The sequence below is a fragment of the Tachysurus vachellii genome, chromosome 6 (genome assembly GCF_030014155.1).
Source record: "Tachysurus vachellii isolate PV-2020 chromosome 6, HZAU_Pvac_v1, whole genome shotgun sequence".
Taxonomy (NCBI): domain Eukaryota; kingdom Metazoa; phylum Chordata; class Actinopteri; order Siluriformes; family Bagridae; genus Tachysurus; species Tachysurus vachellii.
This window is the reverse complement of record NC_083465.1, coordinates 1464739-1481921: the sequence shown is the minus strand read 5'-3', so window position 1 is coordinate 1481921 and position 17183 is coordinate 1464739. Positions and strand designations below refer to the sequence as shown.

The 17183-nt window shown below is 38.9% G+C and overlaps 1 protein-coding gene and 1 long non-coding RNA gene across 4 annotated transcripts in view; one reads left to right on the top strand and one right to left on the bottom strand.

Annotated features, from left to right (window-relative positions):
- The first annotated feature begins 7090 nt into the window (after nt 1–7090).
- LOC132846613 (uncharacterized) lies at nt 7091–15676 on the top strand. Its single transcript, XR_009648534.1, has 4 exons — nt 7091–7227; nt 15109–15246; nt 15462–15517; nt 15612–15676. It is a non-coding gene; the product is annotated as an uncharacterized LOC132846613 (long non-coding RNA).
- A 942-nt stretch (nt 15677–16618) lies between these two features.
- The window catches only part of jag2a (jagged canonical Notch ligand 2a), a 23925-nt gene continuing 23360 nt past the window's right edge, over nt 16619–17183 (bottom strand). For 2 of the 3 annotated variants that reach the window (XM_060871679.1, XM_060871680.1), the window contains one exon: nt 16619–17183. This exon is cut by the window's right edge and continues 1392 nt beyond it. The gene's annotated coding sequence lies outside the window, so the exon portion shown is untranslated. The other variant, XM_060871681.1, reaches the window with a different exon arrangement.

The following is a 17183-nucleotide window of genomic DNA, read 5'->3' as shown; positions in this document are numbered from 1 at the left end:
TTTCACCCAGGATGTCATGCGTTTTTTATTTTTCCTAGTTTTATAATTCAGTTATAAATAAACTGAGGTCTGTGCGTAACTCATTTAATGTTCTCAGTATGAGGATTTTCCTGTATTATCTGTCATGCTGAGAATCTCTCACGCCACTCCAGTGGAACATTCCTGAGTTAATGGAAAAAAGCCATTTTTTTTTGGTTAAGTAAATATGTTGCGTTGTTTTTTTGGCAAACTGTTTTTAATTTTCATTTTCCTTTAATAAATCTTTTAATTATTTTGTCTCCAGACTGTCATTTTTAACACAACTCCACGTTCGCTCATTGCAGAAACAACCCCCACCCCACACACACACACACACACACACACACACACACACACACACACTATGTGGCACTAGATACAAGGACCTCTCTCTTTTGGCGCTTGTTTACCAGGAAAAAAGGACCATGCTACCATGGCAACATACATGTTTACCTGGACTGTGGAGGTCACGTGACCAAAAGTGATCAGGTCTGAAAAACTCAGAAAGAGACAGAAAGAGAGTGAATGGAGTGTGTACAGAGTGTTTGTGGTGTGTGTATGGAGTGTGAACAGAGTGTTTAGGGTGTGTGTGTGTGTATGAATGGTTTGTGTGTTTTATTTGAGGCTTTGATGAGATCCAGTGATGTCAGAGAGTGACAGAGCGAGAGTGGTTTCCTCATCAGCTTCAATTATAATGTTTATTGCTCAGAGAACACTGTGTAACAGGGAGTAAAGTGTGTGTGTGTGTGTGAGAGAGAGAGAGAGAAAGAGAGAGAGAGAGAGAGAAAACGAATATTATTTAAAGAGGGAGGATATCATGCACGTGTCTCTCTGAGCGCTTCTGCTCTTTTTTAACGCTCATGACACGATACACACTGAAAACAGAGGAAATGATCACTTCTCTCTGTCTGACCATCTGAGGATTGAAAAAATAAATAAATAAAGGCAGACTTTCAGAAGCCCTGAGTGCAGGAAGTAAACGCTTTTACATTCTACCAGCTGATTTCTTCATGTAGCGAGTCCACATTTACACAGAGAGACGGATGGAGACGGAGCGCTCAGACCTTCAGCTCTGACAATGAGAGTAAAGACCAGACAGACCGAGAGAGAGAGAGAGAGAGCGCACAAGAGAGTCTAAAAGAGAGAAAGAGAAAGTGTAAAAGAGAGAAAAAGCAAGAGCAGGGGTGTGTAAGAAAGACAGACCGAGAGAGAGAGCATAAGAGAGTGAGAGATTCGGCTTGACACTCTAATGGGTTTCTCCTCCCGTCTCTTTTCGTCTCTCCATCATGGCGACAATAGACGATGTGGGAAAAAGGTTAATACAAGCCAGTGAAATGCTCCGGACTCTCCAGCTCTCTTGTTGTTCTCTCTTTCTAAATCTACGTCTTTTTTTTTCTCCTTTCATCCTGCACGAGCTTTATGAAGGCCAGATGTTGTAATCGTAAATCACACAAAAACGCACGAGCCTGGGAAAGTCAACCGACCTTGACATCGTCCGCTTTGCGATTTTTACATTCTCGTGATTAAATAAATAAAATTTGTGCACCTGATGGTTTGTCGTCTACAAACACACTTCAGTTTCCTGTTCACGTGGACAAACACAAAGGTGACGCGAAGCCTTAACATGACCTCAAACTCTTCGAAGAAAAAAACGTTTTATCTGTAAATTGCTAGCTTGTATATAAAATTAAGGGCTGCAGCTATCGATTGTTTTAGTAATCCGAGTATTCTGTCGATTATTCCAGCGAGTCATCGGATGAGAAGTATTTTTCTTTATAAAGGTTTAATACTAAATATGCAAGAGAGAAATAAGACAGCTAACAATAACAACTAATTTGTTCACTTTTAAAAACAATGGACATTTTTATTGCTGAAATCGCACATATTAATAACCATGAAAACTAAAAACTAAACCCATTTAAATGCCATGTTACATTCTCTGGTGCAATGTAGAATTTGTCAATAACGTCTTCAAGCCACTCTGCGATATTTGCAGCTGTGTGTCTCTCTTTAAGGGACATTGTGGTCAGGCTGTGAGACGGCAACGAGAGCATTTCTTGCAGTAACAAAAATTTTCCTTTCCACAGATCACTGAATATCTAAAACGCTAACAAATTTCTATTAGGAAACAATCGGAAATGCAAACTGCTGTGATTTAGGCTAAATGGGAAGGTTAAAGTTGCCTAGTGTCGACTCCACAAGTGGACTTGATGCGAGTGTTTTGTGATGATACGTTGAAGTGTCGAACTTGTACTGTTGTGGGTTGCCAGTTCAATCTTACAGAAAACACACTGCACCAAGTTTTAGTTTGAAATGATCACAAACTTTGAAAACAAATACAAAACTAACGTGTAGCCGATGAGCAGAAAGGGGCGTGTCTTGTCAATATGGGCGGAGAAAGTGTTCGGTGCGCATTTTTGATGAGACGTTGAAGTGTCGAACTTGTACTGTTGTGGTTTGCCAGTTCGATCTTACAGAAAATACAATGCACGAAGTTTTAGTTTGAAATGATCACAAACTTTGAAAACTTTCTGCCGTATTCTTTCGCCTGTTTTTCATTTTGCAGGGTCTGTGTTTACATCCCATGTCCAGTTAAGCGTTGTTTACGGAGTTTAAACCGAGTTTAGCGGGTTGCGCTTCAGTAATAACGGTACGTAGGGAAACGCAGTGCTCCGTGTGTAGTTACGGTAAATGGACTAAACAAAGCTTCTGAATTACTCGAAGGATTGTTTCAACTCTATATAAGATATTTTACACAAGTTTATTTGGTGAATTCTTTCGTCCGACGCGATTTGTATTGAGTTATTAATCACTGCGAGGAAACAGGTCAAAAGAAAAACATCCACATCGCGCACACGACCGTCTCCGACCTCGTCAGTCGCAGCGGCACCAGCCAAAGGTTTGACATCGGTGAGCTGGAGTATGCAGAAGAGGGCAGAAAACGGCTTTCCTCGAGTGTTACCCTGCGCTGCGTCTCACGCGTATCTCAGAGCAAGCACATGTTAGCAATCACCACCCCCGTTAGCTGCTGGTGTACATTTGGGTTCATCCAGGAGAGGATCCTCAACTCTGATTAAACCAAAATCTCTAAGAAAAACGGAGAACGGATAAACAAAGCCACGGACAATCTTGGAACCCATTCTGGTTCTATACAGAGCCGTACGACGTTTTCCTGTCAGGAAAAGTTCTCTGTAGATCCGCTTGTACTTTTTCCAGGTTTCCCGCTCACAGCCAGAGAAATCGAGAGCGAACTACAACAACTCTGAATAATTTACAAATTACATTTTAATATAATCAAACCGCAGCTTCGCAGACAATACAAAATGTCTTGTCATGGATTACAAATAATCTGTCTGAATTAGGATTTTTGGATTTTTTAAAATTGTTATTCAAATGAGATGCGAATTTCAAGATAGAAGTCGGCAACATGATCTTTTTTTCTTGAGATTCTTATTAGTTGAGCGCTTCTTGTACAATCGCCTGACATTTAAAACTGGCACATATCTGTCAGAAAGGCTGAGTGCCGAGGAACGTTAAGGCGGTAAAAACCAGACGCGGGTCTTTGCGGTGCTACACACTGTGTTTCGGTGTTAAACGCGATACCGAATCCTGATCTCAGAGCCTCGACTCCACCTACTGGTCATTTAAAATGTTGCGTTGTGTTTACAGCTTATAATTTATCGTACTCACACAAATAAAATAAAACTATTATGTCTAAAATACTAAACTCAAACGTCACTCAGAAGTCTGCACCGCGAGAATCAGGAAAACTTTTCAGGTTTGATCTTTTCTCATCATACTGAGACTAAAATCTTTATTAAATAAAATCGTTTCGTTCTCGTTACAGTGATTCGTGACCTTGTTTTTTTTCCCCACTTCAGAGTTAATAACTTAGAAGCAAACACGATTTAAGCCCTCAAGACGTCTGAGAAAGGGAAACTCATTATTATAAAGCGTCTCGTGCTTCTCTCGTGCTTATAAAACAAAGAGAGAATTATTAGAAACGAGTGTATTCTGCTTTTCTTTTATTTATTCCGATTTTTTTTTTTAAAGCTGAATCAGATGAACAATCAACACAGGAGTAATCACCTGAACACATCATCAGTACAAAACTTCCTCAGTCAACTTTGTAAAACATAAAAAAAATTTAAGGGAAATAAGAGGGGAAACAAAAAAAAACCTGCAGCCAGAAATCAGGCTCATGCAGATACAGTTAGGACTTTAAAGACCATTACAGAGTGTCCTTCAGTATTAAATAAGATCACAGTGGTGTAAAAGTGGAATAACGCAGAAGTAGAGAGAAATGAGATGGCGATTAATACTGAAACTAAACACCACACACAATCTAGAAATACTAACTACAGATTATTCAATTGATATTGATATTTAAAGGTGGGGTCTCCGTTGTTTGAGAAATGCTTCAGAAAACTGAGTCGGGCCGGCAAACAAAACAAAAAACAAAACAAACGTGTAGCCAATGAGCAGAAAGGGGCGTGTCTTGTCAATATGGGCGGAGAGAGTGTTCAGTGCGCATGTGTGACATTAGCAGAAAGCGGTTTTAACATTGACATGGAGGATAAAAACAAAAAGAAAGAGAAGAAAGACTTACGATAAGGTAAGAAGTAGGACGTGTTAATATAGGATCAGCTTTCCAGCGCTGGAGAGAACTGAAGGAGCAGGAAGTTGGTCACATATTCACAGATTGGAGTTTCCTGAGTCAATAACTCCTGAGCTAAACGCTGTTACTACACAAATAACACCTCTTTTCTATCGTAGTAATGTAGAGACGCAGCTACAACCGTGTTTTGTGTAGTAACAGTGTTTAGCTCAGGAGTTATTGACTCGGGAAACTCCAATCTGTGAATATGTGACCAACTTTACTTAAGACGCCGAGGCGCTTTTTTCCTTCTCGATAGGTGAGTAACGTTGGTTTTGTTTTGTTACACAGAACTAATATATGCCTTTGTCCTTTACATGATTATGCTTGTGTGTCATTTTTGCTTGTTTGTTTATCTACAATCGTATTGTTCTTCACTTCAACTATGATAAAGACACGTTTCTTTCCATTAGTTGCCTGGGTTACGTATGTATGTGTGGGCGGAGCTATCGATACAGGGGTTTTCACATGTCAACATTGGCTTTCAAACAACAGAGACCCCACCTTTAAATGCTTGAATTAATGTTTGCTGTAAGTAAATTAAATAAAAGTTTATAGCATTGAAATGGACAAACAGAACCTGTTGTTAAACCAAGAAGAACGTGTGTGGTTCTTAACTCACTCCTATGTTAAGGTGGGTTCAGTGCTGTGTGCGTGAGAGAGTTTTCAGTGTGTGTGTTCAGTAGGGTGGGAATAGTGTGTTCGTTATGTGATGTGTGTGTTCTTTGAGCCAGCACGTGCCAAAGCTCCAGTAAAGTCTGTTATGGTTACAGAGCAAAGCAAACGATGCAGTAAATCGTTAGGACCAAAAAAATAAAATTAAAAAAAAAAAAAGTCACACCTGAGTTCATTAATAAATCTCTGATGATGCCGCCGGGTCTCTCACTTTCTCTCTGGCCCAGACTTCTGTAAACAGACAAAGTTCTCCACCCTGCCCCAATAAATCAGTGTCACATAACCGCCTGTGGTTTAAATATGAAAGGAAAACACTTTAACACAACACACACCACGGCTTTTACCCTGAATCAGCACAGACATGTTCGCTGTCAAGTGTTCGCTTCCTCGGTTTTGTCCTAAAGCTACAAAGCTCAGGAATAATGTAAAGCTGTCAGGATCAGCAAATCTGAACCTGATGCACTTAATTAGAGGGCAGAGCTTCGCCGTGCTGATCTCTGTGTGGATTTATCGAGAATATGTCCTCCAGTCTGCCAAGCAGTTTGCTCCACACGCTTCAGTGTTAGAAGGGAACCAGATGGTACAATCGTCTACGGTTGAGTTTTCCAAACAAGTTGATCTTCTAAGAGCTAGCTGCTAGAAAGCTGAACTGTGATCAGATATTTACCCATCAACGTGCAGGAACGACTGCTTATAGCTGCTATAACGTGAGTCAAAACAATCCGTCTCTGTCGTTCTTTAATAAATTTGACAAACGATGCTGAGGTTCGAGAGAAATTAATCTCTTAAGGATGTGCTGTCACAGGAATCAACTCTGGTACACAGTGTAACAGTAACATCGCCTGAGGGTTTAATTTACTAGAATGGCACGGTGCCGTAGGTTCATTATTTAAATTTAATCTGAGGAAACTTTATTATTTTGGCTGCAAGAGCTTTTCCGACTGGTGTTTTATACGCTAGGTGGGGATTTACTATATCTGTCGTTCTTTAAACGTGCAAACCTAATTCTTGTGCAGTGTTTCCACTGCACTGTATCTGTTCATTATTAATGAAGTACATTATATATAGACACTACAAATACACAACAGTAATGTATGATGTCAGAAAACTCAGTTTTAAGCACAGCAATCTATTTTTTATTTTTTTTAGTTGATAGCCAGCTTATGGTCAGTGTATCTACAGAAGCCTGTTTTCTGTATCGATCACTAGAGGGAGCCACAATCACTGACAATTATGGTTGTGTAACGTGGGAGAGAAGAAACTCAGCTGTCCTTGCTCATCAGTACAAGAGAAAACAGCCAAAGGGCCTCTGTAAAGTTTGTTATTGGGTGGGGAACGAATACACAAACACACACACACACACACACACACAAAACTGGACCTTGTGAAAGTACAGTCTTCAACCGAATAATTCTTGTTTATGACCGTCTGACTGAGACATTGATTAATGATTAAGGTTTTCTTCACTTCCTCCCTCCCTCCCTCCCTCCCTCTCTCACACACACATCCACACACACATGCATAATAAACCCTTTATAAAACTCAATAAAGAAATATATAATAAAACTCATCCACATTGCCTTTTCTTTTGAAGCACCACACACGGATACCGATTTTAAGCCTTGAGACTTAAGACCCTTAAGAGTTGCGTGTGTATTAATGAGTTGGTGCACAAGTCCAGGCATGACCTCTCCGAGTCTCGGGGGGGGTGGGGGTGTGTGGCGTAATCCGTGCGAATTATGCGGGCGCAAATTCAAGGTGTGCGATCTGGCAGGAGAAACGAAACCCGAGGCAGAACGGGGCGATGTGAAAAAAAAAAAGACAACAGAAGAGCGTGCACAAGAACAAGCCATCGCACCTACTGAAAATCTTCAAGGGTAAGGTAATTCAGTCAAAGTGGAAATGTTTCTAAAGGTGTAGGAGGTTAAACCAGGTAATGTCTGACATAAGAAGCTCTGTTTACAGAACAGTACTTTAGTACAAACCAACTACTGTGTGCTGCTTTAATAAAAAGTCTTTACTCAGTCAACACTCCAAAGCCAAAGACCGTAAACATCCACGGCAGGTGGAAGTCAGTCTGACAATGTGCAGGTGGAGGTTTCTAAACAAAAAGCCCAGAGAAGCACAGAGATTTTAAAGCATTTAGACAAATCCTAACTCGTCTGGAACACAAGACTGAGCTAATGTAGTGAAGCACGATGGTGGAAGCATCGAGAACCACGTCGCCGCTTCTCTGCAAACATTACTGTTGCATTACGTTATTACCGTTATAGGAAATCTGAACGGAGGAACGTCCCGGGATATTTTCAGGCCGAACTGAATCGGGGGGAGAAAGTTTGCATCGATCCCAAACATACAGCCAAAATAACTTTTTTTTTTTCCCTGATCATTTTTAGTTACTTACTACATACTTCTTTTTGTCCTTATGTAAAAAAGCGCACAGTTAACAAACATTGTTCTTGTATTTTTTGAAGTGTTAACACACTGGAGAGAACAACCTCGATAAGTCCGAGGCTTCTGCAGTATTCTACAGACCAAGTCTACAGCTACAGGGTTCTGTGTCACCGAACATGTTCACGGAAACACAGGAATGCAAATGCAAGGATTCCTGTACTGTACCGGTCGGTCTTTTCCTCTCACACACAGTTTGGTATTTGTCTCTGGAGGCCGAGAGGCGGCTGTGTCCATGACCGTGGTTAGTCACCGAGGCGCTGAAAGCGTGAGCCGGGAGAAAACAAAACACTGCAAGCAACTGTATGCGACAGCTGTAGAAACACTTTGAGACACGACGGGGGGGAAGCGCTTAGCTGTTCAATCAGAGAGAAAGCAACAGCGAGAAGAGAACCACAGATAACACGTACATTAAAACTGCTTAAAAAAATGTAGTTAGTTAATTTAATTAGCGAGTAATTAATTCTAGCTACCAACAAGATGAGGTCTCACATTTTTAATCCTATTCTATTTAGAGCTCAACAAATCAAACTCGACACAACCAAACGAGAGATTTATTTGTTTAAGACGTGTTTGCTTATTTTCTAGAAAGCCGATACCCGAATCTCAGCAACAGCTGCGCCGGAAAATTCCCATAAGGCGACGTCTCTGGTGCGTCTCACCTTCATCAGGGAAACGTTGCGGGATTTAAACGTGTTTGAGACTATAAATACACAACAATCAAAATGACAGAGTTTTACATGTATATGCAAAGCACAGAAGGTCCTAACACTCACACACACACACACACACACGTGTTCACGATCAACAGGGACGACAGACTCCAGCTGTAGGAGGGACACTAATTTCCCAACGCAATTTATTCTGTGATAACGACAGAGCCGTGCGCATGGAGAAAAACTAAATTAATTAATATAGAATTCAATCTTGTAAAAGTATCTGCAAAGTTTTTCTCATAAATTTACTTCCACTAAAAATGATAATTAGATTAGAGAAGCTTCTCCCCATCCTCTGGTCCTGTGGAATTTCACCGTCTTAAGCCGTGTTTTAAAAGGAAACGAGTAAAAATGACGCACGATCCTCCTGGTTAAATTGACCAGTAGCCAATAAAATGTATTTGTACAAATATACACAAACCCCTAAGGAATCCCTTCACAGACCATGGATTAAGCGTGTATTTCCATATGTCAAGTTTGCGCGTGCTTTTAACGTGATGACGTGATGAACCTACGAACAGGGAGCACTAAGTGCACAAACGCTCGATCGTGATATATATACAAAGAGATTACATCACACATCTGATAAGCGCATTAAGTACAGGAACCGCGTGTGTGTGCATCAGGATATCGCTGATTAACCGGGAACGAGTAGTAAACATCACGTCTGCTTCAGATTAAACACCAAACACTACACAGACGTGCGCACACACACGGTAACTGGTCGTTTAATGAAAGCGTCTCCGAGCGAAGCTCAGACCTGATGTGAATATTACAGTGTCAGAACGATGAGGTTTAAAGAACATCTAATAAAACAATTCTCCTCGAGTGGCCTTGGTCCCGACACCCAGTAGCACCGATTACGTTTCAAAGGCGAAACTATGGAACCACGTGCAGCTACAGTGCCTCCTTTAAGCACTCGAGGCAGTGATTTGACAACAAAAGCCATAAGCCAAGAGTCAGACAGCTGTCTGAGGAATGACAACTGGTCTGGCACGTAGCTCTGACCTGGACACACACACACGAGTTTCGGTGCCTTTATCGCAACAGATCTGCTTTAGAAAAAGAAAGGAGGAGGTACGTTAATTCAGGCCATGAGATTTTAATTTCATTACAACGCATTACCAATGAACCCTTACAGTGTGTGTGTAAATGTTAGCGTGTAGATGTGTGTGTGTGTGAGTTAAAAACCCAGGCCTTTTCATGTTCCAGACATCAAAGTGAAAATCTCAAGTGAGGCCTGAATAGTGTTCTCTTGTAGCATAAAGTGTTAATAGTGTGTGTGTTGTAAACGCATGGAAATCATGTGACACCATGAGACTCGTCTTACACTCACACACACGTCGCTCAGATCAACACAATCTGTAAGACCTTAATGTCCAAAAAGACCAAGACTCGTACAGACTCAAACAGACTCGTGTTTCTTTGCCATGATTGTGTCCTGTTTGTTGAGTAAAAAAAACAATTTATTTAATTCTAATGCACAGCGTCCTTACACAGCGTTCTTATTCAACTCTTTGCCCTTTTCAGGACACACAACGTCAAACACACAGTTTTCCTTTTTACTAAGCAGCTGCTCGCCATTTACACACACAGCCGACATTTATTCGGTACAGGAGCAAATGTCAACACAAGCTTGGTTCCTTAATCCTACAGATGCTACGTTCAGCAGCTGTTTCCTTCCACGATTAACATACATAGAGGCTTCTCATTATGATTCACAGTTCTAAAAATCTTTCCTTCACAGTGAAAGATTCCTGCACACACACACACACTCAGACACACACACACTCAGACACACACACACACTCAGACACACACACACACTCAGACACACACACACACACACACACACTCAGACACACACACACACACTCAGACACATACACACACTCAGACACACACACACACTCAGACACACACACACACTCAGACACACACACACACACTCAGATACACACACACACACACACAGACACACACACACACTCAGACACACACACACTCAGACACACACACACTCAGACACACACACACACACTCAGACACACACACACTCAGACACACACACACACTCAGACACACACACACACTCAGACACACACACTCAGACACACACACACTCAGACACACACACAGACACACACACACTCAGACACACACACACACACACACTCAGACACACACACACTCAGACACACACACACACACACTCAGACACACACACACACACACACTCAGACACACACACACACTCAGACACACACACTCAGACACACACACACACTCAGACACACACACACTCAGACACACACACACTCAGACACACACACACACACTCAGACACACACACACACTCAGACACACACACACACTCAGACACACACACACACTCAGACACACACACACACTACAAATCTGGACTCAGGTGTGATAAGCTGTATTGGCAGACGGTACTGACTCATTGTTTTGTTTTTCGTTTTTTGCTGAAAGTAAAAACCAGACCATGTAAATTCTTTAGTCTCTTGCATGTCCAAACTCAGTTTTAACACCAACACAGGAAGCCTCGTATGAACAGGAACGGGTTGTGTGATAGTCGTGCTTTGTGTGTCACCTACAGTATATCTGACCGTGCACTGACACGTGTCCCTGATGAAGAGCCTTTAATAACAGACCTGTGATTAATGAAAGGTTCCACATTCTGCACTCTGACACCATCATTCAGTGCAAGTCGTGCATTTGCTTGTGCATAAACTCCCACAGTGAGCCATAATGATATGCAAATGATTACCACGTGTCCATGAATATGTAAATATACAAGCATGACAACACCTGGTGACTTCTTGTGACTCTTTACATTCCCCTGAATATAATTTGTTTATATGCAGCTCTGTGCTTTAATTAACCAAAGAACAAAATTAGCAGCAATTCATTATTTACATATTTACAATGGGACTGACTTGTACACGTTTACTTCAGTGTTTAGTGTTTCAGTCATATTTACATTATAAACACTGCTCTGACTTTAGTGTTTCAGTCATATTTACATAATAAACACTGCTCTGAATTCAGTGTTTAGTGTTTCAGTCATATTTACACATTGTAAACACTGCTATGAATTCAGTGTTTAGTGTTTCAGTCATATTTACATAATAAACACTGCTCTAATTTCAGTGTTTAGTGTTTCAGTCATATTTACATTATAAACACCGCTCTGACTTTAGTGTTTAGTGTTCAGTCATATTTACATTGTAAACACTGCTCTGACTTCAGTGTTTAGTGTTTCAGTCATTTTTACATTATAAACACTGCTCTGAATTCAGTGTTTAGTGTTTCAGTCATATTTACATAATAAACACTGCTCTGACTTTAGTGTTTAGTGTTTCAGTCATATTTACATAATAAACACTGCTCTGACTTCAGTGTTTAGTGTTTCAGTCATATTTACATTATAAACACTGCTCTGACTTTAGTGTTTAGTGTTTCAGTCATATTTACATAATAAACACTGCTCTGACTTCAGTGTTTAGTGTTTCAGTCATATTTACATAATAAACACTGCTCTAATTTCAGTGTTTAGTGTTTCAGTCATATTTACATTATAAACACTGCTCTGACTTCAGTGTTTAGTGTTTCAGTCATATTTACATTGTAAACACTGCTCTGACTTTAGTGTTTAGTGTTTCAGTCATATTTACACATTGTAAACACTGCTCTGACGTTAGTGTTTAGTGTTTCAGTCATATTTACACATTGTAAACACTGCTCTGACTTTAGTGTTTAGTGTTTCAGTCATATTTACATTGTAAACACTGCTCTGACTTCAGTGTTCAGTGTTTCAGTCATATTTACATTATAAACACCGCTCTGACTTTAGTGTTTAGTGTTTCAGTCATATTTACATTGTAAACACTGCTCTGACTTTAGTGTTCAGTGTTCCAGTCATATTTACATAATAAACACTGCTCTAATTTCAGTGTTTAGTGTTTCAGTCATATTTACATTATAAACACCGCTCTGACTTTAGTGTTTAGTGTTCAGTCATATTTACATTGTAAACACTGCTCTGACTTCAGTGTTTAGTGTTTCAGTCATATTTACATTATAAACACTGCTCTGAATTCAGTGTTTAGTGGTTCAGTCATATTTACATAATAAACACTGCTCTGACTTTAGTGTTTAGTGTTTCAGTCATATTTACACATTGTAAACACTGCTCTGACTTTAGTGTTTAGTGTTTCAGTCATATTTACATTGTAAACACTGCTCTGACTTTAGTGTTTAGTGTTTCAGTCATATTTACACATTGTAAACACTGCTCTGACTTTAGTGTTTAGTGTTTCAGTCATATTTACATTGTAAACACTGCTCTGACTTTAGTGTTTAGTGTTTCAGTCATATTTACACATTGTAAACACTGCTCTGACTTTAGTGTTTAGTGTTTCAGTCATATTTACATAATAAACACTGCTCTGAATTCAGTGTTTCAGTCATATTTACATTATAAACACCGCTCTGACTTTAGTGTTTCAGTCATATTTACATTGTAAACACTGCTCTGACTTTAGTGTTTAGTGTTTCAGTCATATTTACATTGTAAACACCGCTCTGACTTTAGTGTTTAGTGTTTCAGTCATATTTACATTGTAAACACTGCTCTGACTTCAGTGTTCAGTGTTTCAGTCATATTTACATTGTAAACACCGCTCTGACTTTAGTGTTCAGTGTTTCAGTCATATTTACATTATAAACACCGCTCTGACTTCAGTGTTTAGTGTTTCAGTCATATTTACACATTGTAAACACTGCTCTGACTTCAGTGTTCAGTGTTTCAGTCATATTTACATAATAAACACCGCTCTGACTTTAGTGTTTAGTGTTTCAGTCATATTTACACATTGTAAACACTGCTCTGAATTCAGTGTTTAGTGTTTCAGTCATATTTACATAATAAACACTGCTCTGACTTTAGTGTTTAGTGTTTCAGTCATATTTACATTATAAACACTGCTCTGACTTTAGTGTTTAGTGTTTCAGTCATATTTACATAATAAACACTGCTCTGACTTCAGTGTTCAGTGTTTCAGTCATATTTACATTGTAAACACTGCTCTGACTTCAGTGTTCAGTGTTTCAGTCATATTTACATAATAAACACCGCTCTGACTTCAGTGTTCAGTGTTTCAGTCATATTTACATAATAAACACTGCTCTGACTTCAGTGTTTAGTGTTTCAGTCATATTTACATAATAAACACTGCTCTGACTTCAGTGTTCAGTGTTTCAGTCATATTTACATAATAAACACTGCTCTGACTTCAGTGTTCAAGTCATATTTACATAATAAACACCGCTCTGACTTCAGTGTTCAGTGTTTCAGTCATATTTACATAATAAACACCGCTCTGACTTCAGTGTTCAGTGTTTCAGTCATATTTACATAATAAACACCGCTCTGACTTTAGTATTAAACAATAAACACCGCTCTGTGACGTTAGCATCGAGCTAAACTGTGTCGTTACAGCTGATTAACGCCTGCACAATTAAACTGTGTTACGACGTTAAAACCTAGTTAATGAAGTCAGGACTAAAAGTACGAGTGTTTAACTGCTATATAACATATATAATGATTATGACACATTTCTGACCTGTGAGGGAGGAGCTGCAGGTTACAGGACCATGAACTAGCAGCTGAGAGGAAAATGGCGGGAATCTGAAGCAGATAAAGACTATAATGTCGGGGCAATAATAACGTCCCGGACTTTTTATCGGTAGCTTTATAAAAAACGGTCTAGTTATATTTCACTACAACATGAAATTTATTCTATTTATTTTCCGACATTCATTTCATACACAGTTAGTCTGTTTGTCAGAGAAGCTCGCGCACAAGCTAACGCTAATCACGCTCGAGACTCCGCCCACCTCTGTACTTTAGCTGCCTGCTTTTTGCCTGATTACTTTTTAATTAAAATTGAGGGATGGAGGATTGTGTTATATTGTATATATTATTGACACAATCCTCCCAATATATATTTATAATATATATTATTATTATATATTATTAACACAATATATATTCTTACAATATATATTATTATATTATTGACACAAAACATATATATATATATATATATATATATATATATATATATATATATATATATATATATGTATATATAGATATATATCTATATACATATATATATACATAGATAGATAGATAGATAGATAGATAGACAGCTTTGTCTCTGACTCTGACTAACAGCACTGACACTGGAGACTCCTTCCATAAGTGCTAATGAAACTCCTATTCGCAGAAAACTCTGAACATTCTTTTGAAACCTGTTTCTTTTTAATCTTGCATTATAGCACATAAATCTTTGTGAATGGATCGTTTTTATAAAACGTCCGTTTTAAAGAAGATCCTGGCCGTAAACCCGTAACCCATTCGGCCAGGTCAGGTTATGTGGCATGTCTATAACTAAATAATTAAATGTGAACGTAATGCCAGGAAAATCTCTATAAAAAGGTGGCACTTTATAAAATGCTAACGTCGACCTTTGTGTTCTGTCGTTTAATCTTTCCAAGCAGTGGTTAAGTCATGAATCACACCGCAAGGCCAGACTCAGGGCTGGAATGGAAAAGCTTTGTGAAGAATCCCAGACACCGGTGGGAAATAACTCCAGGGGAAAGCAGATTACGCTTTTAAACATCCCACATGCACTTAAGGTGAATTAAACATTCAGTCATAAAAATATATACGTAGAGAGAATCTCCTCGAGAAAAAGCCAAACCATAAACCCTTGCTTTCTCCATTTACATTACACACATTATTAGCATAAATAAAGAGAATACAGCCCTCAAATCTACTGTATTACAGTTTTAAAAAGTTAAAATGTTTTGCCAAATCAGGACATGCTTGTGAGTCTGGTGATTTCTTTTAGGGGCCCAAGCACCAAATTAATTTTGGACCGTGAACAGTCTATTGGTGGAAAGTTCAGTAAGAAACAAGTTTGATGGCTTTACAGAAAAACATAACAAAATATATATAAAATAAATCCATACTGAGTTTGTCTGTGGAATTTATTTTACAGGTAAAGGGATCTCCGGCTGCAGAAAGCTTCAGAAGTACCAGTATAATAATAAAATTAAATCCTACCACTCATAATAATTTTTAATAATATACTGTATATTTGTTTGACAAAATACATCTAAAACCAAATTTTAAAAAATAAATAAAATGAATGAACATTGGGGCACGGTGTCTTAGTGGTTAGCACGTTCGCCTCACACCTCCAGGGTCGGGGTTCGATTCCCGCCTCCACCTTGTGTGTGTGGAGTTTGCATGTTCTCCCCGTGCCTCGGGGGTTTCCTCCGGGTACTCCGGTTTCCTCCCCCGGTCCAAAGACATGCATGGTAGGTTGATTGGCATCTCTGGAAAATTGTCCCTAGTGTGTGATTGTGTGAGTGAATGTGTGTGTGTGCCCTGTGATGGGTTGGCACTCCGTCCAGGGTGTATCCTGCCTTGATGCCCAATGATGCCTGAGATAGGCACAGGCTCCCCGTGAACCAAGGTAGTTTGGATAAGTGGTAGAAGATGAGTGAGTGAATGAATGAATTAATTTTTTTTAAACTAATTTTTCCATCATCATGTACAAACTCTGTATATATGTGTTTGTGTGTGTGTGTTTGTGTGTGAATACAAACAAAATTATCTCCGTCTTTATTATAGAAGTTCTTTTAATGTAATGAACTGCTGTTCCACATTTGGTTCAAAAACGTCTCACGAAACAAAAACAGAAACCCCAAAACTCAGTAATTTGAGGTGGAAAAGATCACCTGTACTGCCTAGGAGATGTGATATGTGATATGTCCTTTAAAAACAGGAGACAGACTGATTTGCAAAGTAAAATGTTTTCATTTGAAGAAAGTCTTAACACAGATTGAGATTCCTGATTACAGACTTCAGAGCAAAACAAAGAGCACAAACATTACGGTCGTAAGCACTCCTCTGGTTTCTATTTCTATTTCTATATATTTCTATTATATATATATATATATATATATATATATATATATATATATATATATATATATATATATAATTTTTAAAGCTTTCAGCCAACATAAATAATAGGAATGACAATATAAAAAAAATGGAGCAATAATAATAACAACAATAATAATAAAAAATAAAAAAGTCTCTTAAGTTACTAAACTCAAATATACACAGCTATAACTCTTTCCTATTTACACATGTACACGTAATGTTGGGTTTTTTTTTACACAAGATTTTTACATAAATTTTAGTCTTTGTGAAACTTTTTTTGTCAAAACTGGCAGTGAGGTTAAAGAACGGAACGGTGACAGAGTGAAACGATGAAACTTTACAGACTTTAAGCATTTACTACACACACGGGACGAGATGAACAACGGAGGACCGAAGGGTTAGACAGCCGCTCGCTTTTCATCCGGTCGCCTCCGTGTACTGTGTTTTCCGGACTATAGGTTGTTCCAGAATATAAAATACTAAACCCTTCATCACGTTATTCCCGAGACGTGATGAGTAAACAGAACAATGTCGCCTGCACAAGTTGCGCATCATAATTATTAAAGATTAGAAACGGTGTTCCTCAAACACACAACGCTAAACAACTTGTCTTGGA